Source organism: Marmota marmota, unplaced genomic scaffold (genome assembly GCF_001458135.2).
Source record: "Marmota marmota marmota unplaced genomic scaffold, marMar, whole genome shotgun sequence".
Taxonomy (NCBI): Eukaryota; Metazoa; Chordata; class Mammalia; order Rodentia; family Sciuridae; genus Marmota; species Marmota marmota.
Genome location: NW_026000196.1, coordinates 12,612,972 through 12,635,194, shown reverse-complemented (window position 1 = coordinate 12,635,194; position 22,223 = coordinate 12,612,972).

Genomic DNA, 22,223 nt, shown 5'->3' with positions numbered 1-22,223 from the left:
TTCCTTATCCCATTTATTGATTTATTTGTTTTTTTTTAAGAGAGAGAGAGAGAGAACTTTTAATATTTATTGTTTAGTTTTTGGCGGACACAACATCTTTATTTTATTTGTATGTGGTGCTGAGGATCGAACCCAGCTCCGCACGCATACCAGGCGAGCATGCTACCGCTTGAGCCACATCCCCAGCCAGAGTTATTTTATTTTATTTTATTTGGTATTAGGTTTTTTTTTTTTGAGTTCTTTATATGCTGAAGATTAGTGCTCTATCTGAGGTGTGTGTGGTAAAGATTTTTTCCCATTCTGTAGGCTCTCTCTTCATGTTATATTTTCCCTTGCAGAGAAGAAGTTTGTTGTTGTTGTTGTTTAGTTTAAATCCACCACATTTATTGATTCTTGATTTTCCTTCTTGTGCTTTAGGAGTCTAATTAAGGAAGTCAGGTCCTAAGCCAACATGATGAAAATTTGGGCCTACTTTTCCTTCCATTTGGTGCAGGATCTCTGTTCTACTGTCTTTGATCCACTTTGAGTTGACATTTGTGCAGGGTGAGAGAGATTTAATTTGATTTTGCTACATGTAGATTTCCAGTTTTCCCAGCACCATTTTTTGAAGAGATTAGCTTTTCTCCAAAGTATGTTTTTGGCACCTTTTTCTACTATGAGATAAACATATTTATGTGGGTTTGTTTCTGTGTTCTATTTTGTACCATTGGTCTACATGTCTATTTTGGTACCAATACCATGCCACTTTTGTTACTATTGCTCTGTAGTATAGTTTAAGTTCTGGTATTGTGATGCTTCCTGCTTTACTATTCTTGCTAAGGGTTGCTTTGGCTATTCTGGATCTCTTTCTCTCTCTCTCTTTTTTTCCAAATAATTTCATGATTGCTTTTTCTAGTTCTAGTAAGAATGCCATTGGGTTTTTTTTTTTTTTAATAGGAATTGCATTAAATCTGCTCAACAGTTTTGGTAGTATGGCTATTTTGACAATATTAATTCTGCCTATCCAAGAGCATAGGAGATCTTTCCATCTTCTAAGGTCTTCTTTGATTTCTTCCTTTGGTGTTCTATAATTTCTTCATTTTGAGGATAGAATCCAAGGGAGTTAAGACTGACTTGTTACCTGGCTAACTAAATCTGCATATGTGTATATTCTGCCTTTTGTCCCACTTTGCTCCTCTCCTCTTATTATAAAATTGTTCCATGCTCCTGAGTCCCCTCACGATGGACATTTGAGACAGAAAACTCATCTTTACCTTTCTCAAAGCCAACTTGGAATAAACCCCTTTCATACCAATGTGAACTCAAGTGTTTGTGGAGCATAGGAGCACAAAAACCATTGCCTCTGATGATAGCATGACCAAATCTTTCTGTGAATAGCATATCTTAGAGAAACATAGTGACAATAATTCAGTGATCCACTACTGTCAAAGGAAATGCACTGTCTTCTACAGGGAAAGGAAAATTGTAAAAAGAGAGGAGACCGAGAGCCATTTGCCATACAATTCAGGGATGCAAACTCAAATTTCTGCATGGTTTAATGGATAATATGAAATTGAATCTTCTAGGGGGAGGTGTAAAGTACTGAACAAATGGAAAAAACTACTGAAATCCCTAAAACACATATCTTATCTAATAGAATTCAATTACTAAGGAAAACAACAGGCATTAGTATGGCTTATAATATTGATCAAATATTATCTGAATACCAAATATCAATAAAACTGAATGCTGTGGGTCTGTACAAGAGCCACTTGACTTTGTTATTACTGATATTTGAGTTGGATAATCCTCTATTGTGTGGTACAGTCAATGCCTGATAGAATGTTATCAATACCAGAATAGGATGTTCAATGTCCTATACCCACTGCATGCAAGTAGCACTCCTCACAAGTCTGCAGTAAGTCATAGCAATTAAAAGAATAATAGCAAATGTCCTGCTTGAGAAGCATTGGTCTCAACCCTGTGTGCAAGCCTTTATAAAGTATATTATATCCATAACTACATAACAGAGAATGAGACAGCATTTCCATTAGGGTAAATACATTTGAAAATAAAGATCAAATCTAAAATTTAAAAAGAAGAAGAAATTAGTGGGGCATGGTGGTACATGCCTGTAATCCCAGTGGCTTGGGAGGCTGAGGCAGGAGGATCGTGAGTTCAAAGCCAGCCTCAGCAAAAGCTAGGTGGTATGTAACTTAGTGCGATTCTGTCTCTAAATAAAAGAATACAAAATAGGGCTGAGGAAGTGGTTCAGTGTTTGAGTGCCCCTGAGTTCAATCCCTGGTACTGAAAAAAAAAATAATAAAGAAGAAACTAATTTTTAAAACTCTATAAATGGATCCTAAAAGTAAAGTAAACATTGAAACTACCCCTTTAAAAAAATGTACTGATTCTTTGAGAGGAAATATAATTATTAAAGTTATAATGAAGAAAAGAGAGGTGAGGGGAAGAAGTCCAACAAAAGAATAAAAATGTGAAATATATGGAGATGTTAAGAATATAAAAAATGTATAATTTTATGTCAAAATACTTTAAAGTAACAGTGAAATAAGATTATTTACTCAGAAAACAAAATTGACTCAAAGGAAATTGAACACTAAAGGTGTTAATTTTTAACTGACTGAAAAATAATTTTAGAAAAAAATATAATGGGTAAGAAAATCTTCTGAGTCGGTCCTTAAAACTTTCAAGAAAAAAGTTAAATTATATACTACAAAACCTTTTGAGGAAAAAAATAACATGAAAATGAATTTATTTTCTAGAGATCCTATTTAATATTAGGAAAGTCACTGTTATAAAAAGAAAGAAAATATTTATTTCTATTCTAACCAGTAACCATTATCATAAATAAAAGTAAACTACTATAATTATTTGCAAGGTCACCAGTGTTAATAATAGTTATTTTTGTCAATGTAATATGGAAAGTAATATAAAACAGAGCTAAAACTACTAGAAAAGAGGGGAATATATATATGTGTGTGTGTGTGTGTGTGTGTATGTATAATATTTGCACATATATATCTACATAACATTTTTACCCGAAAAATGACAAACATCAACCTAAATGGAGAAATAGTGAGAGCACTAACTGTGAAATACAGAAAAAAATGATATTATCACTTCTATTCAACATTGTTTTGAGTGCAATAAGTATAACAATCAAAGTTGTTGTTAAGCCAAAATTCTAAACTGAAGGGTCTCTGAAATAAAGGGGCTCATCAAGCCATTACAGATGATAGAGACACAGGGCAAGATACACAAATGGTAATGCCATGGCATGAGGTTTGTTCCAAAGTAAAACAACCAATAAGAGAAGCCTGATATTGAAGGACAGAGATGGCTTAGGATATTAGTGATGATTGCCCCAAATTAGAAATGTAGAAGGTGAAAGAGAAGACCTTAGAAGATGGAATGATTTCCTATGCCCTTGGATTGGCAGAATTAATACTGTCAAAATGGCCATACTACCAAAATTTTTGAGCAAAAATTGAAGTTGGTTTGTAGGGTGGAAATTCATAGAGGGTGAAAACTGTTTGTTGATCAGATGAATAGGGGAGGGTTCTTATTGAGGGTGGTCTAAAGGTCATCATTCCTCTTCACAAGATCACTGTCACTTTTTTTTTTTTTTTGAAACAAGTTCTCTAAATTGCTGAGGCTGGCGTGTACCTCCATGCCTGGTTCAAGTTGACAAGATTCTTTTCTTGGGGAGGGGTAGTTATCATGGTCTTCCCCAATGAATTTTGAGTTTGTGACATCCAAAGGTCATCATCAGGACAAGCAGGCTACTTCTGCATATGTCTGTTCTTGGAAAACTGGTTTTAGGCTGACCCCTGACTGGATGATGAAGGCTTTTCCTAGAAGACAACTTAAGGAAACTTTGTTATTTAAAATATTTATATCCAGGTGTATCCAGGCTTAGCCAATTTCCCTCACTATCCCTTACTAGAAAGAAAGGACTAGTCCTGAGACAAGAGATTCCCTCATCCCCAGCAGCAAAGTTAGGCAGCAGCTGAAAAAATGTTCCTCACATCTAATAAGGCAAAGTCTTTTATAATGAAAATCTGGGAAGAAAGGAATAAAAAACTGTTTACTAAAAACCTACATTGATCAGATCATAGATGAGAGAATTGTGATGACATCAAGCTGCCTCTGGATTGTTTGGGGGTAAAGGCAGAATGTGACAGCACCTAGCTGGTACTGATGGGATTTAAGTTAAGGTTTAATTTTATTTTAAGCACACTGCTCATTACTGAATTACTTTCACTTGCCCCAATCTCTCCTCACTTCCATTCTCTGGTCCTTGGCAAATAAACTGAGGACATCTTGGAATTTTCCTCTTATCAACCTTAAGACAGGAGACTGAGAAACAACAGTGATTATTTTGCAGTTGGTGTGATGCTTTATATAGTAAGTCTTAAAATATCAGCAAGTTATTCAGAAACACACAAAAATTTAGAAAGATATCTGTACCTCTACAGTCAATTGAATTTCTACTGCAACAAGGAGTTACGAATTTTTTTAAAGAATATACCATTTATAATAGCAAACCAAGCAATAAAATATCATCATAAAATCTAATAAAAATATGTATAAGAAAGACCAAAATTTTAAAATTCCATTGTAGGTTATTAAATGACACCCATTCTAGCAAAGAAATGACCATCCTATAAAGATCAAATCTCATTAAATTAATCTATTTAATTTATTCTTATTCAAAAATCCCAATATCCTTCTTCAGGGAATCTGAGAAAGTTCTTTCAAAGTCTATGTGAAAACAAAGAATCACCACCCATAATAATACAATTTTGAAGAAGAAAAAGTAGAGTTTTTTTTTTCTTTCTTGTACCAGATAAAAGACATATGACAGAGCTATAGTAATTAAGACAATATAGCATCAGTAGAAACACAGGTAAATAGACTAGCAGATTAAAATAGAAAATCAGAAATAGCCCATGGAGCTTTGATGTGTGACAGAAATGTGTGTGAGACTATTGGAATAGGAAGCTGTTCTAATATATCAGCAAATTATTAAGAAAAATACAGAAATTTAGAAAGATATCTGTATTTAGAACGATACTTTATTCCACAAAAGGAATTAAGTAAAAAAATGAACTTCACACTAATGTTTTAATACATATATCTTAAAAGGAGTTAGCATTAAAAAAAAGGAAATCAGTAGACAAATGATAAAACACAAAGAATTTTCATAGAAGAAACATATCTTATTTGTCTAATAAACATCAACAGTGATTGCAAAAATACAAATCAAAACAAATGTAAGGGTTTTTGTTGTTGTTGTTGTTTGTGTTTATCTCTTGTGAAGAATAATTCTTGTTTTTATTGTTTGTTTGTTTTGTTTTTGTTTTGGGTTTTGTTTGGAGCTGGGAGCCTCATGTATTGTGGGAAAGTGTTCTACCACTGAGCTACATCCCCAGCCCCAGAATTAGAATTCTTGATAATACCAAAAGTCAGAAAGGATAGGGTTCAATATGACCTCTTATATTTTTCTGTTGCTGTATATAATGGTATAACTCATTTGGGAAATAATTTGGCCTAGTCTTATAAAGTAGGATTTTTGCATTTTCTCACCTACGTATATGCACAATAGAAACTTTAGCACCTATCTACAGGAAGACACATACAAGAATGCTTACCATAACTCTTTGGTCCCCTGGAAACAATGCAGTGTTACTAGATAAAGCCATGGAGAAAAACCTTGACTTCCTGTAAGAAAAAAGGAATTGTAGCCAGACCAAATTTTCAAAACAAAAAGACACAGTGACACTTAGTATTATGAATGATTGTCAATATAGTTTAAATGAAAAATGAAAGTTTAGAGGAATTCCTACAGAATGAATATTCTTCATAAAGTTCAGAAAAAAAGCAAAATGATACAAATGTTATTCACTGAGACTTATATGTTGGTGTGTGTGAGGTGGTTGCCTCATTCTCTGGGAACTACTACAAGTCTTGGAAGTTTTCTCTCATTTCTTGTGATCAGCAAGAAAACTCTGAGCACACCTAAGGTGTCATAGCTTTTTGTGAATCACCTCTGAACAATCAATCAGTCAGTGGAGGCTTGGGAGGTAAGTGATGGCTCTTTGGATCATTGGGGTGGGCTGGCCACGTGTTGAAGCTCTTGGGATTTTAATCTGGCATTCCAGACCACACAGGCACACTAAGGGTTAAATTGGGTCCTCCATGCCCCAACTATGGCTTCTTCTTTCCTCTTGCAGCTCCAGGGGGGATGAGAACAGCTGTAGGGCTATTGTAATTCTGAAGGGATTTTTGCATTATAGAATTAATTTTATTTTGGCTTCTTTGTGTTCTTAGTCCTCTGATGGGTTTTAAATAAAGAAGGATTTTGTAACTTATCCAGAGTATTTTGCTTGTTGAATGAGAGTATGAGTCCCTCAACTTTCTGCAGACTAGTCCTAAATGGGTGTCTGCTACAATCCATTTAAAGCAATCAACTCTTATCAAATATGTCATTGTCATTCATCTAAATTTGTCATTAATTTTTTCAATATTTATATTGAGATAGTCATTAAAGCACACTTAGAGCATCATGGATTGTAGGTTTTGTATTTTGCTTACAGAGATTTTCCTTAGTTCTGGATGACTACAAAAAATATCCTCTCATGTTTTCTAATAGTACTTTAATGTACTTATTTTTAGCCTAAATCTTTAGTCCATCTGGAGTTTATTTTTGTGTTGGAAACAGAGTAGAAATACAATTTTATTTTCTTTTCCAGATGGCTACTAAGTTGTCCTAACTCCATTTATGGACAAAGGATATGAACAGTTTTTATATAAAAGTAATTTTTAAACATATGAAAACATGTTCAACTATAGTCAATAATTTTTAATCTGCAAACAATAGCTATAGATAAGCATCATTTGGAACTATCTACCTAAATAAAATGTGCACATATATACCCTTTGACCGAGAAGATTATTTCTAGGAAATTTATCTTTAGAAATTCTCACATATATTCATAAACACATAGATTTGTGTCCCAGTGGCTCTGGAATCTAAGGCAGTTGGATAGCAAGTTCAAAGCCAACCTTAGCAACTTAGTGAGGCCCTAAGCAACTTAGGAAGACCCTGTGTGTGTCTCAAAATAAAAAATAAAAAGGGCTGGGGATGTGGCTCAGTGATTAAGTGCCTTTGGGTTCAATCCCTGGTAATATGTACATACACACGCACACACGCACGCGCACACACACACACACTCACACACATAGATATCTTGACATTCATTATTAATCTGTCAGTAAATAGAACAAAAAGAAAAAAGTAAATTCAAGTAGAATATTTTTAAGGATGAATGTTTTAAAAATTTTCATGTATCCACAGTGAGGGAATATGAAGTCTTAAAGTATGCACATGAGACATGCCTGTTAACGTATCTAAGATATATAATTAAAGGAAAAAAGCAAAATACTTGTATGTGTATATCATATTTTACCACTTCCCTAAAATGGAAAACATAAGCATAGATATACATATAAACACATGAATGCATTCACATTTATATGCACAAATTATTTTGAAAGGTCACTCAAGCACCTGGTAACACTGTTAACTTCTGAGGAATAAAACTAGGAACAGAATAATTATGTTGGGAGGGGGAATCCACTTTTGAATGAGTACTTTTTCTGAAAGTAATTTCAGAAATATTGTTAGGCACTACTAAATCAAGACAAAGAATTCCAGCTTCACCTTATGAATAAAATGGTACATTTATATTTCTGTGACAATCACAGTTTCTACTAGTTGTTTATTTTGCAAACAAAATCCAAAACTAGGAGCAGAACATCAGGCTTAAAGATTAACCTGAAATATACTGAGTTTGATTAGTACACTTTAGCTAAATGCAAAATGAAGGAAATGTAATTTCTACACTTTTCTCCACCATAACCCCCACTGCTAACATGTTTTCTAAACTAGTGGTTATTAAACTAAACTTGGTGGAGACCCAAGCTTTCCACTAAGAGATTTTAGATAAGACCAGAAAAGGCAGGAGATAAGAGAAGCTCAGGGGAAGTTCCCCCTCCCTTCCTTGGATTAACCAGAGTAGTTCCTCCATGGCATTATGCTATTGTTGGGCATGAGTGAAAAGTCTGGATTTTTTTTTCTTTTTAAGAAATGAATCTTAAGCCAATCCAACAAGAATCAAAGTGTACCCTTCTCAGCCATGCTACTCCAAATGACATGCTACCATTAACAATAAAACTACTTCACAAACTTATCAAAGCCTGGGAGTTTAGATCTAGGAAGAACCTTGAAAATAATATAGCTCTGCCTTTTCAGCTGAGACAGCAGAAGGATACTGAAGTCATAGAGATAACAAAGGATGTGCACAGTCCCATTTGGCTTATCGGTGGCAGATTAAGGACTAAGGACCCAGCCTCCAATTTCCCAGGGCTTTTCTCTCTGTTGTTCATTGGTAAGTCATTATTCCTTTCTTGGATGTAGACATTCAAAATGAATGTGGATCAACATTTTTCTGTTGTGACTGTTAAGTTACTCATGTGACCATCTTCCCCAGTTCCCCTCTAATGAGTATCTATAGTTAAGCCCTATTTTGAAGTTTTCCACCAATCAAATATTATCCTATGAAGGAAATATCTCCCTCCCACTTGTTGTCACCTCTGACAGCTATGAATAAACCTAAACTCAAGTAAAGACAAAGGAACTCATCCAAAAGGGAAAATATACCTTTCAAATAGGTCTGAAGGTAAAAGCCTGGTGATCATTGTATCTATCTATGAGTTTGCATTATCATTTCATAAGGCAAAACAGAAGGTGGCAAAAGCCTACTGCCATCCCTTAGATTTTGATGGAACATATTCATCAAAAAAGCATTCAGTCCCCTGAGCTTGCAGCCATATGCTACAGGAAAATGTCACCAGTTAAAGATGTATTCATTTGCTGTTTTGAAAACTCTGTTTGATATTCATGCATTCCAAGTGTTTTGACCTAGATTTCAGTAGAGGCATTAGATCCAGTCTTGTGCAGGCAGCTAGACAGCTGTTGCTTGTGTAGTCAAAGGAAGAATCTAAAGTTAAAAAAAAGAGAGAGAGAATGAAAAAATGAAAACATTTATTAATGGGTGCCAACATTTTGCACAGCCAATATGTTTAATACTAGATTAACTAATATAAGCATATGGGGATGCATTTGTTACAAAGCTTTAAAGAAAAGAACAAAGAAAAAAAGTTGGAAGTAGCTAAAGTTCAAGGGAGATGGAATTTGCACTTTCTCCTGTAAATGAAAGCTTGGTGAAATGGCAACATACTTTAATTATAAGCAAGTGGCTAATGTCATAGCATTTAGGATTTTTTTCAGGGGAGATATATGATGTTTCATGCTTGGCACACATCTTAGATAAATCCAAAGTCTATATATAACAGCAGATCCTGGAAATCTTTTTAGACACCAATCTTATTCTTTGCCAGAGTTGTCCATTTTTTGGTGTATAGAAGTTTTCATTAATTCAGCTATAAACTGATATTACATAGTTTAAATAATAAAGAAAATAGTAAATATGAATGCTCATTTTTTCTCAGCTCTATCATGTCCCAGCAAGAAAGATCAAAGAAGCCATGCTACCTATGCAACTACTCCTGTGGCACATCCCTACAAATTAGACCAAACTACTGATCAGCATTCTCTTCCACCTTAGTAGGGGGATAGTACTCAGCTTGTGATTATAGAATACTTTAGCTACATACTCTCAGACTTTTTTTCCGCAGGTTTTGAGCTGAACTGTTGATAAATATGGATCTGTAGAGCAAGTGGGAACATGAATCCATTCATTCATGCACTCCCAAGTGGTCGCTGAGCCCTCACTGAGAATAGAGCCTGATAGCTTCTACAAATACAGAGATAAAAGCCAAAGTCCTGGACTTGTAGAAGGCTAGAGGATGCTATTTGTGGACTCCTCAAAAAAACAAGATCCTGGTTTGGTACATTCAAGATACTGGAAGAGTCTGACTCAGTTGACTGAAGTATGAATTTGTTGGAAGCTATGGGAGAGACGATGGAATGTTGGTGCATCCTGCAGAGATACTCTCTCCTAAGCACCTAGGAAGCAGTGGAACATAGCATTTAGACCGACCACAGACCTTGTGTTTCTAATTGTGCTTTATTTTCTATTTTCCCAAGCCCCAACATGAGAAATTGACTCAAGTTCTTCCTTCTACATCCTGATATTCATTCAATCACACTGTATTGGACATTTTAGAACTAAGGCAAAGTTGGTTGTCTAAAGATGCTTTGAGTCCAAAGGAATTATAAGGGCCTAAACAACTAACTGTGAATACAAAATAATCAACACTTCTTGAGATATAAATATAAGCAATGCCACTGAGTTGCAGAATTGAAAATTATTATGCTGTAGAAATAATACATGAATTGGGTTCTGCAGGATGTGTGTGTGTGCGTGTGTGTGTGTAATAAATAAATAATGTGGCTGTTAGGAAAGATGAGAAATGGTATTTCAGGGAGAAATAATGATGGTAATGGGCTTGAATGAGAATTTTTTTGGGGTAAAGAGAATATATAGCCAAGTTTCAAAGAAAGGAAAATGTTGCATTAATCCTGTAACTATTACAGAAGAAGGAGACACACAGGAAAAAGAAAGAGAAATTTGAGAACAAGAAAGGAAAGGAAGAAGAAAGTGACCAGCTTGAATTCAAGGAACAAGAAGATTCAAAACAAAACGATCATGGATCTTTGAAGTCACTGTAATCACAGAGTAGAAAAAAAAAACATTTTATTTTCCAGTATAATTTTTAGTTATTTGTTTTTTGAATAAATATGTCTGTAAATCTCTTGGGCAGGTGGTAACTCTTTGAAGGCATGATCAAGAGAGAAAATCTTGGTTAACTGATATTCTAAAGCAAAAAAGAAAATGTGCATGAGTCTGAAAAGTGACAAAAAGAGAAAGAAAGTGAGAACCAGGAGATAATGGGAAGCTACTCACATTGAGTGCTCACTCTGGGCCAAAAATATTCTAAATGCTTCATATGTAATAATTCATTTATTTTCACCACAACCCTATGAGATGGAAACCCACTGCATTCCCAATTCAAAGCTGAGGAAACTGAGACCATAGGAAACAAAGTAATTTGCCCTAGGACTCAAAGGTAGAAAGGAACAGTTCTTATTGAGCTTATTGCTCAGCTCCAGAGTCTGCATTTTAACTGCTATATTTCTCTTCCTGAAAGATTCATGAGGAACACTGCCCACGACCCTTCAAACCAGGTTTCCAGTAAGGCTTGGGGAAATCAGTTTTTAGAGGGAAAAATCTAAAGAGCTGAGGTTTTCAACTAGGTTTGATATGGGACAATTGGGTGAAAGCAAATGAGGAGAAAGGAAGAAGTCCAAAGTAGTCTTAATTTGGGACCCCTTGTATCCCTGGGACTGTGTGGAAGAGATGACTTTGGATTTCCATTCTAGATAAATCTTTCTCTATGAAATAAACACAATCAAGCATAGGTTAAACAGAAAATCTTCAAAAGAGGCCAGATCCATATGTCCTCAAGAATTTTAAGTAAGTGGAAACCATACAAAATCAATTGTGAAACAATCAGTGTTATTGAGGATGAAATTATCAGTGAATACATTTTAATGAAGTAGGTCATTTAGAATATTTTGAATGTTTTCTGTTTGATATTACATAGTTTAAATAAAAAATAAAATAATAACTATCAATGCTCATTCCTTCTCAGCTCTATCACGTCCCAGCAAGAAAGATCAAAGAAGCCATGCTACCTATGGAACACTCCAGTGGCACATCCCTACAAATTAGACCAAACTACTGATCAGCATTCAGCACCCCAACTTAGAAATCTCATTCTATATTGCCCAGCCCTACTGTTAAAGGATTGAGGCACTGGATCCTACCTCTAATGGGAGAAGAAAGGATTCCCAGTATACCAACTCACATGGTGGTTCATAGTGGGGGTTTTCATCAGATGGAAGCAGAGCTGTAAGAGTGAGCTCTGGCTTAACATAAAGTACAGCACCATTAGATGCTGATGCCAAACCAGAGTATGTCCTCTAGGTCTACCTTCCTTAGACTCTGATCAAGAGATGGAGGGAAGACTACATTTTCATTATCATAACTTGAAGCTTGGCTCTAAGAAAAATGAACTGAGCCCCAAATTGTGTTGGCTAACAAAGGAAATTTGGGGATTGACCATAGACCAGTGATTACACAAAACTGATTCAAATAAATCACTAGCAGAAAAAAAAGGAACTAAATTCTTAATTTTAAAATTGATATATGCCACTTCTCTGTTAAAGCAGATTCAAAGCCACTAAATAATCATGAAAAATACTCAACTTCCTTTAGTTGAAAGGAAGAGATTATTTAATATAGAAGTATAGACATACATAATAAAGTTGAATATTAAATCACAAGTATGTGCTAAAATAATATATATCATTTCAAAGAAATTTTATTGTTATGAAGTAGGCTGTAACACAAGTCCACCTCCTCCCTACCCTCCTGACTTCTAAGACATCTTGTATCTTGGGACATCTTGTATCATTGGGACTTTACTCAATAGAATATCTTACATAGAAAAGATTGGGAAGAAAGATCTGATAAAGAACATTACATTCTGAATAGATTGAGTGTCCAGACTAAGGAAGGGGCTGGGGAGAAAAGAGCAGGTTCAGTGAGGTGCATGCAACATGATCTATCTGATTCCTAATACTTCAGAACTCATGGGTTTACTAGTGCTATAAAGGAAAGCTACTAGCTTTATTATTGCTAATAATGGATCAGCCTTTGATTCAAAAATGAAAGTTGACTGACCTCTAAATCATCATGTTGGAAAAATATAATTAACACAAAGTCCCAATCCTCCTGTCACAAATTTCAAATTCCTCACCTATTGCCAATACACTGGGAAAGATTTCCTCTCCAGGGGAAATGACCTTGTATTAAAATCCCACCAATTACAATGATATCAAATTAGAAAATAGTTGTTATAGAAGACTAGTTACATGTGATGTAATTTTCAATTCAGGAGTATTTAGTGATAAGTTGCATCTGCCAACATGGATTTAATAACTACCCTGTTATGTGTGTGCGCGTGTATGTATACACACATACAAACACACACACACATGTATGAATTTTTCAAAGTAGGAATAAGAGTCTGTACTCAATAAGCATTAAAATTATTGTAATGAAAACATTCCTGGGTTGTTTTCCTTTTCTTAGGACATTGCTTTTTTGACACCAGATACCTGATGGAAGTCCTTCACATTTGTGTATGTTATCCTTAGTGAATACAGCTTGAATAAGCAATCTTCAACTGAATTCATGCCACCACATGTTTCACAAACCGTTGTAATGCCATAGTTTCATGTTCATCTCTGTACCTATCAGGGACACTCTCCAAATAGACTAGCTTCCACTCTGGCAACAACTACTTAGGCAGCCATATGTACCCTACCCACGAGTCACTGACATAAAACCCTGTGCACTGTGAGGATGCTTCGAAACATGGAACAGAGTAGAGGAGTTGTCAACGCACATTCACTCCTGACCGTTACATGTGTACACATGGGAGGCAACTTAGAGCAATTAGGATTGCAGATCCGACAGTTTCCCTGTGAGCTGCCACATTAGGTTAAGAACTAAGGATTACAGAGGACCAAATGTTTCTGTTGCAGCTCCAGAGGATTAATTTTTTTTCTCTTTTTTAAATTTGGCAAAGGAAGAAATCTGAATTAAAATCAGAGAAACTAAAGAATTGTAACCAATGCATCTTAGTAAGTCATCACAAAGGTGAGAAGCTACATATTCCCTGATTTACACTTGAAAAATGGAAGTGGTTAGGTGTTTGATTTCTAACCGGAAGCTTGATCTCCACAGATATTTTAGAATATGACTCTTCTACCCCAAGAGCCCAGATTATGTATCAAAGAGGCTATGGGAAACTATGAATAATTTCTTTTCATTAATAACATCCCTATTTCTAGCCTTAAAGCTGTATGTCTTAATGTACGCCAACTTAAACTACATGCAGTTGGCTGTATCACAGCCAGTTTGAACAGATGGATTTAGGAGAATCAGAATCAAATATATATCTTTTCAGAGTTTGGCTGCTTAAGTCACTCATGTTACTATTAGAAAGCTGAATTATTGAAGCTGTCAGATGCTTACTCTTTTGTCAACCTCTGTAGTAGAATTTCCTTGCTTCACTGATAAAAATTACTCACAAATTGAGTCTATTGAGAGAATTAAAACATTCTCTAGGGTCTGTCCTTTCTTCTCCCTGTCTGGAATAGAGACAAGTGTGTGTAAGAAAAGGTTGGCCCGGCCTCAGAGACATCCCAGCAAGACCATTGGAGTCAGCAGGGACTATAAAGGCAGAATATGCACAGTTTCAGAAAGACTGACCGTCCAGTGGAGTTAAGTCCAGCTGGGTAGGAGCAGGGCTTTGGGAAAGTAACTAGAGGGGTGAGTCCTTGTACCAGTGAGTAGATTCAAAATCAAGACAAATCTCTGGTATTCTGGGGAACTGTATCAGGTACAGGGAGAAAGGAAGGGGAAAACATTACAGAAATTGAGAGGAAGGAAGGGCTGGTAAAGATTTGTGACTAAGTTAATATCAGTAATAGTCAACTTGAATAAATGGAAAGTCAAATGGCTCTCCCTTGAAAGAGGACTGATGCTAAGTGAAGAATATGTCATGAGATCTTTTAAGAAATGCCAGTAACTACTCATGTAGCAATAGAGTTATTCCATTTGGAATCATTTTCTGTAACTCTTTGAATGTAATGTTACATTATACAAGACCATTAATTTCCAAAATATGCATATAGAGAGAAAACCATCTCCTGTAGAAACCACAATTGATAGGGCCCCCAAATCTCCCATATACAACCTGTAGAGGAATCATCATGCACAAGGAGCTTGGAAATATTGACTAGACTACATAACAGAATAAAATAAGGATCTAAATACAGGTATTAGCATGTTCAAATCATTTTCCTTATATCAAGCAGATCTTTCTTAGTAATTAGGTGATATAGAAAGAATTCTATCATGGTATTCTGACCTGCATACAAGGTCATGTTATGTTTAGGTTTTCTATTATGCTTCTATGACTTGAGTACATGAAGAGCTGTGTTTTGTTCTAATTGTTAAATAAGAGAACAAAATTGTATCTTACAAGGAAACTAGACCCTAAAGTCCATAGGAACACTAGGTGCTAGTTATAGTTCCAATATCATTTCATGTAAATTCTATGGGCTTCCTTCACATTCTGTTTAAAAGTGTATGAAATAATCCAAGTCCTTTGTGATAGATATACTAGAGACATTAGTTAATTCAATCCTACCTGAAACCCTGAAATTTAGATATTATGCCTATTGTTTAGGTGAAAACACTGAGACTCAGAAATGCTAAATGACTTACAAGTCCATTAAATAGCATGTAACAAAGCTATGATTCAAAGAAAACCTTCCCTACTTCTGTAGATATTCTCATTCACCAGCAAATATAATTCACTATTAATAGGTCACATTTTTAGAAGAACTGCCATAATCATCTCAAAATTATGTTTTAACAATAAATAGGTCTCAAAATGTATCATGTTTACATGTTGAAACTGAATAGATTCAGTTGGCAAAGAACCACTATACTATCTTTCTTCCAACTTTCTAGACTAATTCAGCACAGAAGCCAAGAATTTCTGGGACCCTAAAATATAAAATGGGACAACTGTGTATCTGTTTCTCTCAAATAATAATAATTATTAAAAGTGAAATGAGAAGATTATTTTCCAGGGACATGGCTTACCAACCATTCTAATTTATCTAAGCTATTAATAGAAGAAGAAACTAACTACCTATTTTTTTAATTGCTAGTTTAGCACCACTTTCTGTGTTGCAAACCTCCTTCTAGGCAAAATCCACCTGAAAGCCATATGCAGTGAAAAAAAAAACAATCAATAATAAGCTTCTTTCCTTTGTAAAATATAAACAGGGCATGAAGAAATATGGAGGGATTTGAATTGAATATTGGTTAATGGTATTCAGCTTTCTGACTTCAGTTGAACCTACTCTGTTTTTTTCTTTGTTGTCTTGCCTTTTAGGGTTGGTTTGTTTGTTAAGAGGGAGGTGAGGCTACTCTTCTCTTAAGCTCTGTACAAATGGATAACTCTATCTTAGTATCAAAAATATGTATGCTCATGTTGGGTCCACTGACCTAATTTTATTAATTCAGCAAATTATATGGACGACCTGGGCTTTGCAGTCTCAGTACTGCTTCTGTGGGCTTTGCCAAGGTGGGGGAGAATTTGTGAGCTGAGCCTCCATTATGAACCACATACCACATAGATGCTTCATACACATCAAGACAAAGGTGTCTTAGGCAAAGGGTCATCAGGGAAGGTCTCCTGGAGAAGGTGACCTGTGAGCAGGGATGTGAAGGACAAATGGCACAGCACCCCTGCCCTGCAGTTTCACACATTTCACGGATGAACAAGCTTAGGTCTGGAGAGATCAAGCAATTTGCTCAAGATGGCAGTACTATGGAATAGAAAAGGTGAAATTCAAGTCCAAGTCTATCTGACATCAAAGCCTATAACCTTGTCATGACATAAAAAACGTGAGCATGAAATGATTCCCAAAGAAATAGGCATGTGAGAAAGATGCTCACACATCTGTGCTACTTGAGAGTCTTGGAAAGATTATAGGCTACCTTTTTCTTTTACTTTTTAATGCACAATACTGCATTTAGCTCAGAGAAATTTGTCTTTAATAGAGAATATTCAGAGAGACCAAAGTCACCAACAGCCACAAAAAAAAAAAAAAAAAAAAAAAAAAGCTGGTGATGCTGCTTTTCCTTAGCAAATTGGCTCTGTCTCTTTGGTTCTTCTAATATACACAAAAACAGAGTGATAAAAAAAGAAGAATTAAGACAAATATTTATACATAAGGTGGTGAGGACACCTGGCAGAGCAGGTGAATTAGCTACAGAACGAGATGTTGCCTGCAGATTCAACTACAAGGAAAAGTGACACATTTTACAGTAAAACTTAATGCAAACCTGTTCTCCAGCTTATCCCCAAAGCTCAATGGAAGCAAGGGATTCTTTGTTTTCTTTTTATATGCACAAGTAAATTTTTAAATTAGGTGTTCTACAGTGTTGACTCTCCACTCTGCACATACTAATTTATGAGGACAGAATTTCAAATTTTTGCATCTCACCCAGATTGGGATGTCACCTATATCATCCCAGAATAAAATCCAGCCCTTACAAGTAGTATAGCTCTTGCCATTAGTGTAATGCACACATGCAGGCAACTGTAATGATTATTTAATTGAATATAGATGTTGGCTGAATACCAGTGCAAAACACCATGCATTTTAAATCAATCATGATGCATATTAATTCAGCACTCATAATAGGCTATTTCCTATAACAAATGTAACAGGACATACTCTCAGCCTTGTGGGAGTTTATAACCTACATTAACACATATTCTAACTTTAAATCTTTCGTATTTCATTGGGAGATAAGGAAGGAATATGACAAAAGTTTTAATTTTGCTTCAGTGAGCAATTTATTTTTGCATAATGAGTATAATGTTTCCGAGAAAGTAATTTAATGCTTTGCAGTATTATTAGTTGTATTAATGGTCATTTTTACACAAATACTTCTTGAGACACCTATTGTTTACCAAGACACTATTTTAGGTGCTGGGTATAAACCAGTAAACAAGAAAACAAAAGTCTTTCTTTTTGAAAACTTAAATTCTAATGGTGAGACATACAATAAATTAGTAGATAGTAGATAAATGAACATATAATGAAGCAGAATATACTAGTGTTATGACAAAGACAAAGATTAAAGTTCAATAAAGAGAATAAAAGCAGTAGGGTAGGGAAATTATTTTACCTTATATGATCAGAGAAAAATTCTGTTAAGTAACCCACTGACTATTGGTGTAAAGGAATTGTAGAGCTAGTTATGTTGATATCTCCAGAAAGAAAATTTCAGAAAGAAAAAAGAAAGAGAAAGAGAAAGGAGAAAGAAAGAAACAAACAAAGAAAGATTGATTGGTTAGAGTAATAGAGTGGAAAACAATTTGGTGGTTTCTCAAAAACTTAAACATTGAGTTACCCTCTAAATCAGCAATAAAGTGTGTGTGTGTGTGTGTGTGTGTGTGTGTGTAAAACATATTCAAACAAATACTTGTGCCTAAATGTCCATGGCAGCACTACACATGAGAGTCAAAAAGTGGACAGAACAAAATGCCCATCAATAAATGTATGACTAAACAAATTTGGTATATCCATATAATAGAATATTATTCAACCATAAAAAGGAATGTTGATACAGGTTACAATGTGCATAAACTTTGGAATCATTATGCTAACAGCCAGACACAAAGACCACATACTATGTAATCCCATTTGCAGGAAGTATCCAAAATAGGTAAATCCACAGAAATAGAAAGCAGATTGGTGCTTTCCAAGGATTGGGGGGAAAGCAACATAGAAGACAACTGCTTATTTGGTACACTATATATAGAGAGGGATATTGAATATAATCTGGAACTTGGTAGATGTGATGGTTGTATAACATTGTTGATGCACCAAGTGATTCATGTTATGTTATGCGAAAAGCAGAAAATGAATAACAAAGGAAAGAAAGTAAAAAAATGTAAGTAAAATAAAGGAAAGAAATGCCTCAAGGTTACTCTCAACTAATCAAAAATATGGACTATAACTAAACCTGTATATGTGCGGGACCCCTCAATTTCATCATATCACACAGTGGCTCAGAGCATAATTACCAAGGAGATGTAAAAAACTGTATGTATCCTTAATTTTTTTGTTTATTTTATATTTCAAATATAGTAATTTGGTTTAAAAATTCATACAATATAGCAGTATGTAAAATGATTAAAATCCTCCCCCCATTTCCACTCTTCAGTGTTAACTGCTATTAATTATTATCTACGACTTTTTGTGTCATGTAGCAATGGGTTATTCCTTGGAGGATCTGACATCTTACTTAAAAAGTACTGTCATATTTTGAGACTAATGACAGTTCAAAAAACCATACTACCTCGGTTATTGAATCTGACTGGGGATTTGTAACACAAACATTTTTTATGAGATAACCACGTTTTTGCTATGTGCCTAGTTTTGTTTTAGTAGTAACAAAAACAAAAAGCAAAACAAATATCCTTCCCCCTGTGTGCACATACACACACACACACACACACACACACACACACACAACTTCTGACAAACCATCCATTGACCTAGTTAAATGAACTGAGCACTGCAGGTTGAATTAGATGGACCATATTCCATTGCACTAAAGATGACAAACCAACTGAAACAGATGGAGAGGCAATGAAAGTCAATGAGCCCAAAGAGCTTGCAAATAAACCTTGCTTCACCTCGTCGGGAAACACATGAACTTCCAATATATTGTTGCCTTATATATGGCTGTTTTTATGTGCTATATCACAAATAAGGACTTATCATCTGAAGGATCACTGTGTGTAATAATCTTAAACCTAGGAAGCATTCCATCCCAGAAGTCAATTGGATTGTGATAAAGTCAAGGAAAATATTCTCCATTATCATTACTACCAGCCCCCAAACAAGTCAAACATAGAGATAGAAACATTTGCATACTACTTTTGAGTTTTACAGTGAAGATTTATAAGTTATTAAATTTAATATTGTTATGGTTTGGATCTAGAAATATCCCCTGAAAAACTCGTGTTTTGAAACATGATCCCTAATGCAAAAAGGCTGAGGGTGGGGTTTTAGGCAATGAAGAAGGCTGTAACCTATCAATGAATTAATCCTCTAAAGTAGATTAATAATCTAAAAGGAATACTGGTGGTAACTGTAGGTAGGTGGGGCATAACTTAAGGAAAGAAATCATTGGGGATCATATCTTATATCTGGACCCTTCTTCTTCTCTCTCTGCTTCCTAGATACCATGAGCTGAGTTTCTGTCCTCTACCACACCCTTCTGCCTTGATGTTCTGCCTCTCCTCAGGATAAGAGAAATGGAGTCAGCCAACCATAGACTGGCTTCTGAAACTGTGAGCCCCAAATAAATCTTCCCTTCTCTAACTTGTCCTTGTCAGGTATTTTGGTTACAGCAACATAGCCATGACTAACACAAATACGTATCTGATTCTTTGGGAAATAAGCTATTGTAATTGACTAGCTAAAAGTATACAATATGATAAAACTTTGGTATACAGATCTTTGCACTGAGTAATAAATATCGCAATGCATACATGGTAAAAAATCAACATTGTACCTACCTATTTTTAAATAGTTGCATTAGTAAAATCCATTTAATAGTTTTATACTTTTAATTCTGCTTTGTTTATTTGCCAGCACCTATTTTTACAATGTTTTTTCAACAATAATTTGCACAACCCAGCTGCATCCATGAAATATGCACCAGAAGGATAAAACAGGTAAGATCATCACACAGAAACAGGATTTTTCCTCCAGGTGTAAACTTATGGAGGCTTATTTTTATGCCACCAGCAACTGACAAAAATGCCCAAAATGTTCTGTTGTCATCATAAATTATACAATTGACCAGGTTGAACACTGCACAGTAGCTATGTCAGAATGCCTTCTGATTGTTCTTGGTATACTACAATCTGTGGAGAGAATTTTGTAATCTCTTTGTTATTAAAGAATTCCAAGAAACTAGATATTTATTCTCATAAAATTACTGAAGGATGGTATTTTGTGTAAATGGCAAAATTAAAAAGGTCAATTGGGATCCCATGTAGTATTTTTAATTTTTTTATTATTAGTTATACATGATAGTAGAATGTATGACATATTATACTTTTATGGAATGTAACTTCTCATTCTTCTGATTGTACATATAGAATTACATTGGTCTTGTAATCATATATGCATTTAGATAGGAATATCTAATTCATTCTACTATCTTTCATTTTTCCATTCCCCGTAACTTCTCTTCATTCCCCTTTGTCTAATCCAAGTATTTTTATTCTTCCTCACCCTTCCCTGACTATGAGTTAGCATTGTATATCAGAGAAAACATTTGGCCTTTGTTTTTTTTTTTTTTTTTTGAATTGGCTTATTTCACTTAGCATTATATTCTCCAGTTCCATCCACTTACTGGCATAAGCCATAATTTCATTCTTCTTTATGGCTGAGTAATATTTCACAGTGTATATGTACCACATTTTCATTATCCATTTATCTGTGGAAGGTCAGCTAGGTTGGTTCCATATTCTAGCTACTGTGAATTTAGCTGCAATAAACATTGATGTGTCTACGTCACTGTAGTATGCTCATTTTAAGTCCTCTGGGTATAAACCAAGGAGTGGGATAACTGGGTCAAATGATGACTGCATTGCAAGTTTTCTGAGGAATCTCCATATTACTTTCCATAACACCTATAAATCAATTGTGTTTCTATATATCAGTTATGAATCAACCGAAAGAAAAATTAGAAAAACTATCACATTTGCAATAAATAGCATTAAAAATAAAATACTTTGGAATAAATCTAACAAAAGAGCTGAAAGACCTCTAAAATCAAAATTACAGAGCACTAAAGAGAGAAACTGAAGAAGACAATAGAAGATGGAAAGACCTCCCATGTTCTTTGACTGGCAGAATGAACATTGTCAAAATGACCATACTACCAAAACTGCTCTACAGATTTAATGCAATTCCTATTAAAATCCCAAATGGCATTCTTCACAGAAATAGAAAAAGTAGTCATGAAATTCATTAAGAAAAATAAGAAACCCAGAATAGCCATGGCGACCCTTAGCAAGAAGACCCTTAGCAAGTGATTCACGAAGCATCACAATACCAGACTTTAAATTATACTACAAAGCTATAGTAACAAAAACAGCATGATATTGGCACCAAAACAGACATGTAGACAACTGGTACAGAATAGAAAAAAACAGAGAAACACCCACATAAATACTGTTATCTCATATTAGACAATGGTGCCAAAAACATACACTAGAGAAAAGATGAGTCTCTTCAACAAATGGTGCTGGGAAAACTGGAAATCCATATGCAGCAAAATGAAACTGAACCCCTCTCATCCTGCACAAAAGTCAACTCACAGTGGATCAAGGATTTACTTAGGCATTTGAGCAGAGAACCTGCCCCTAATAGAAGAAAATGTAGG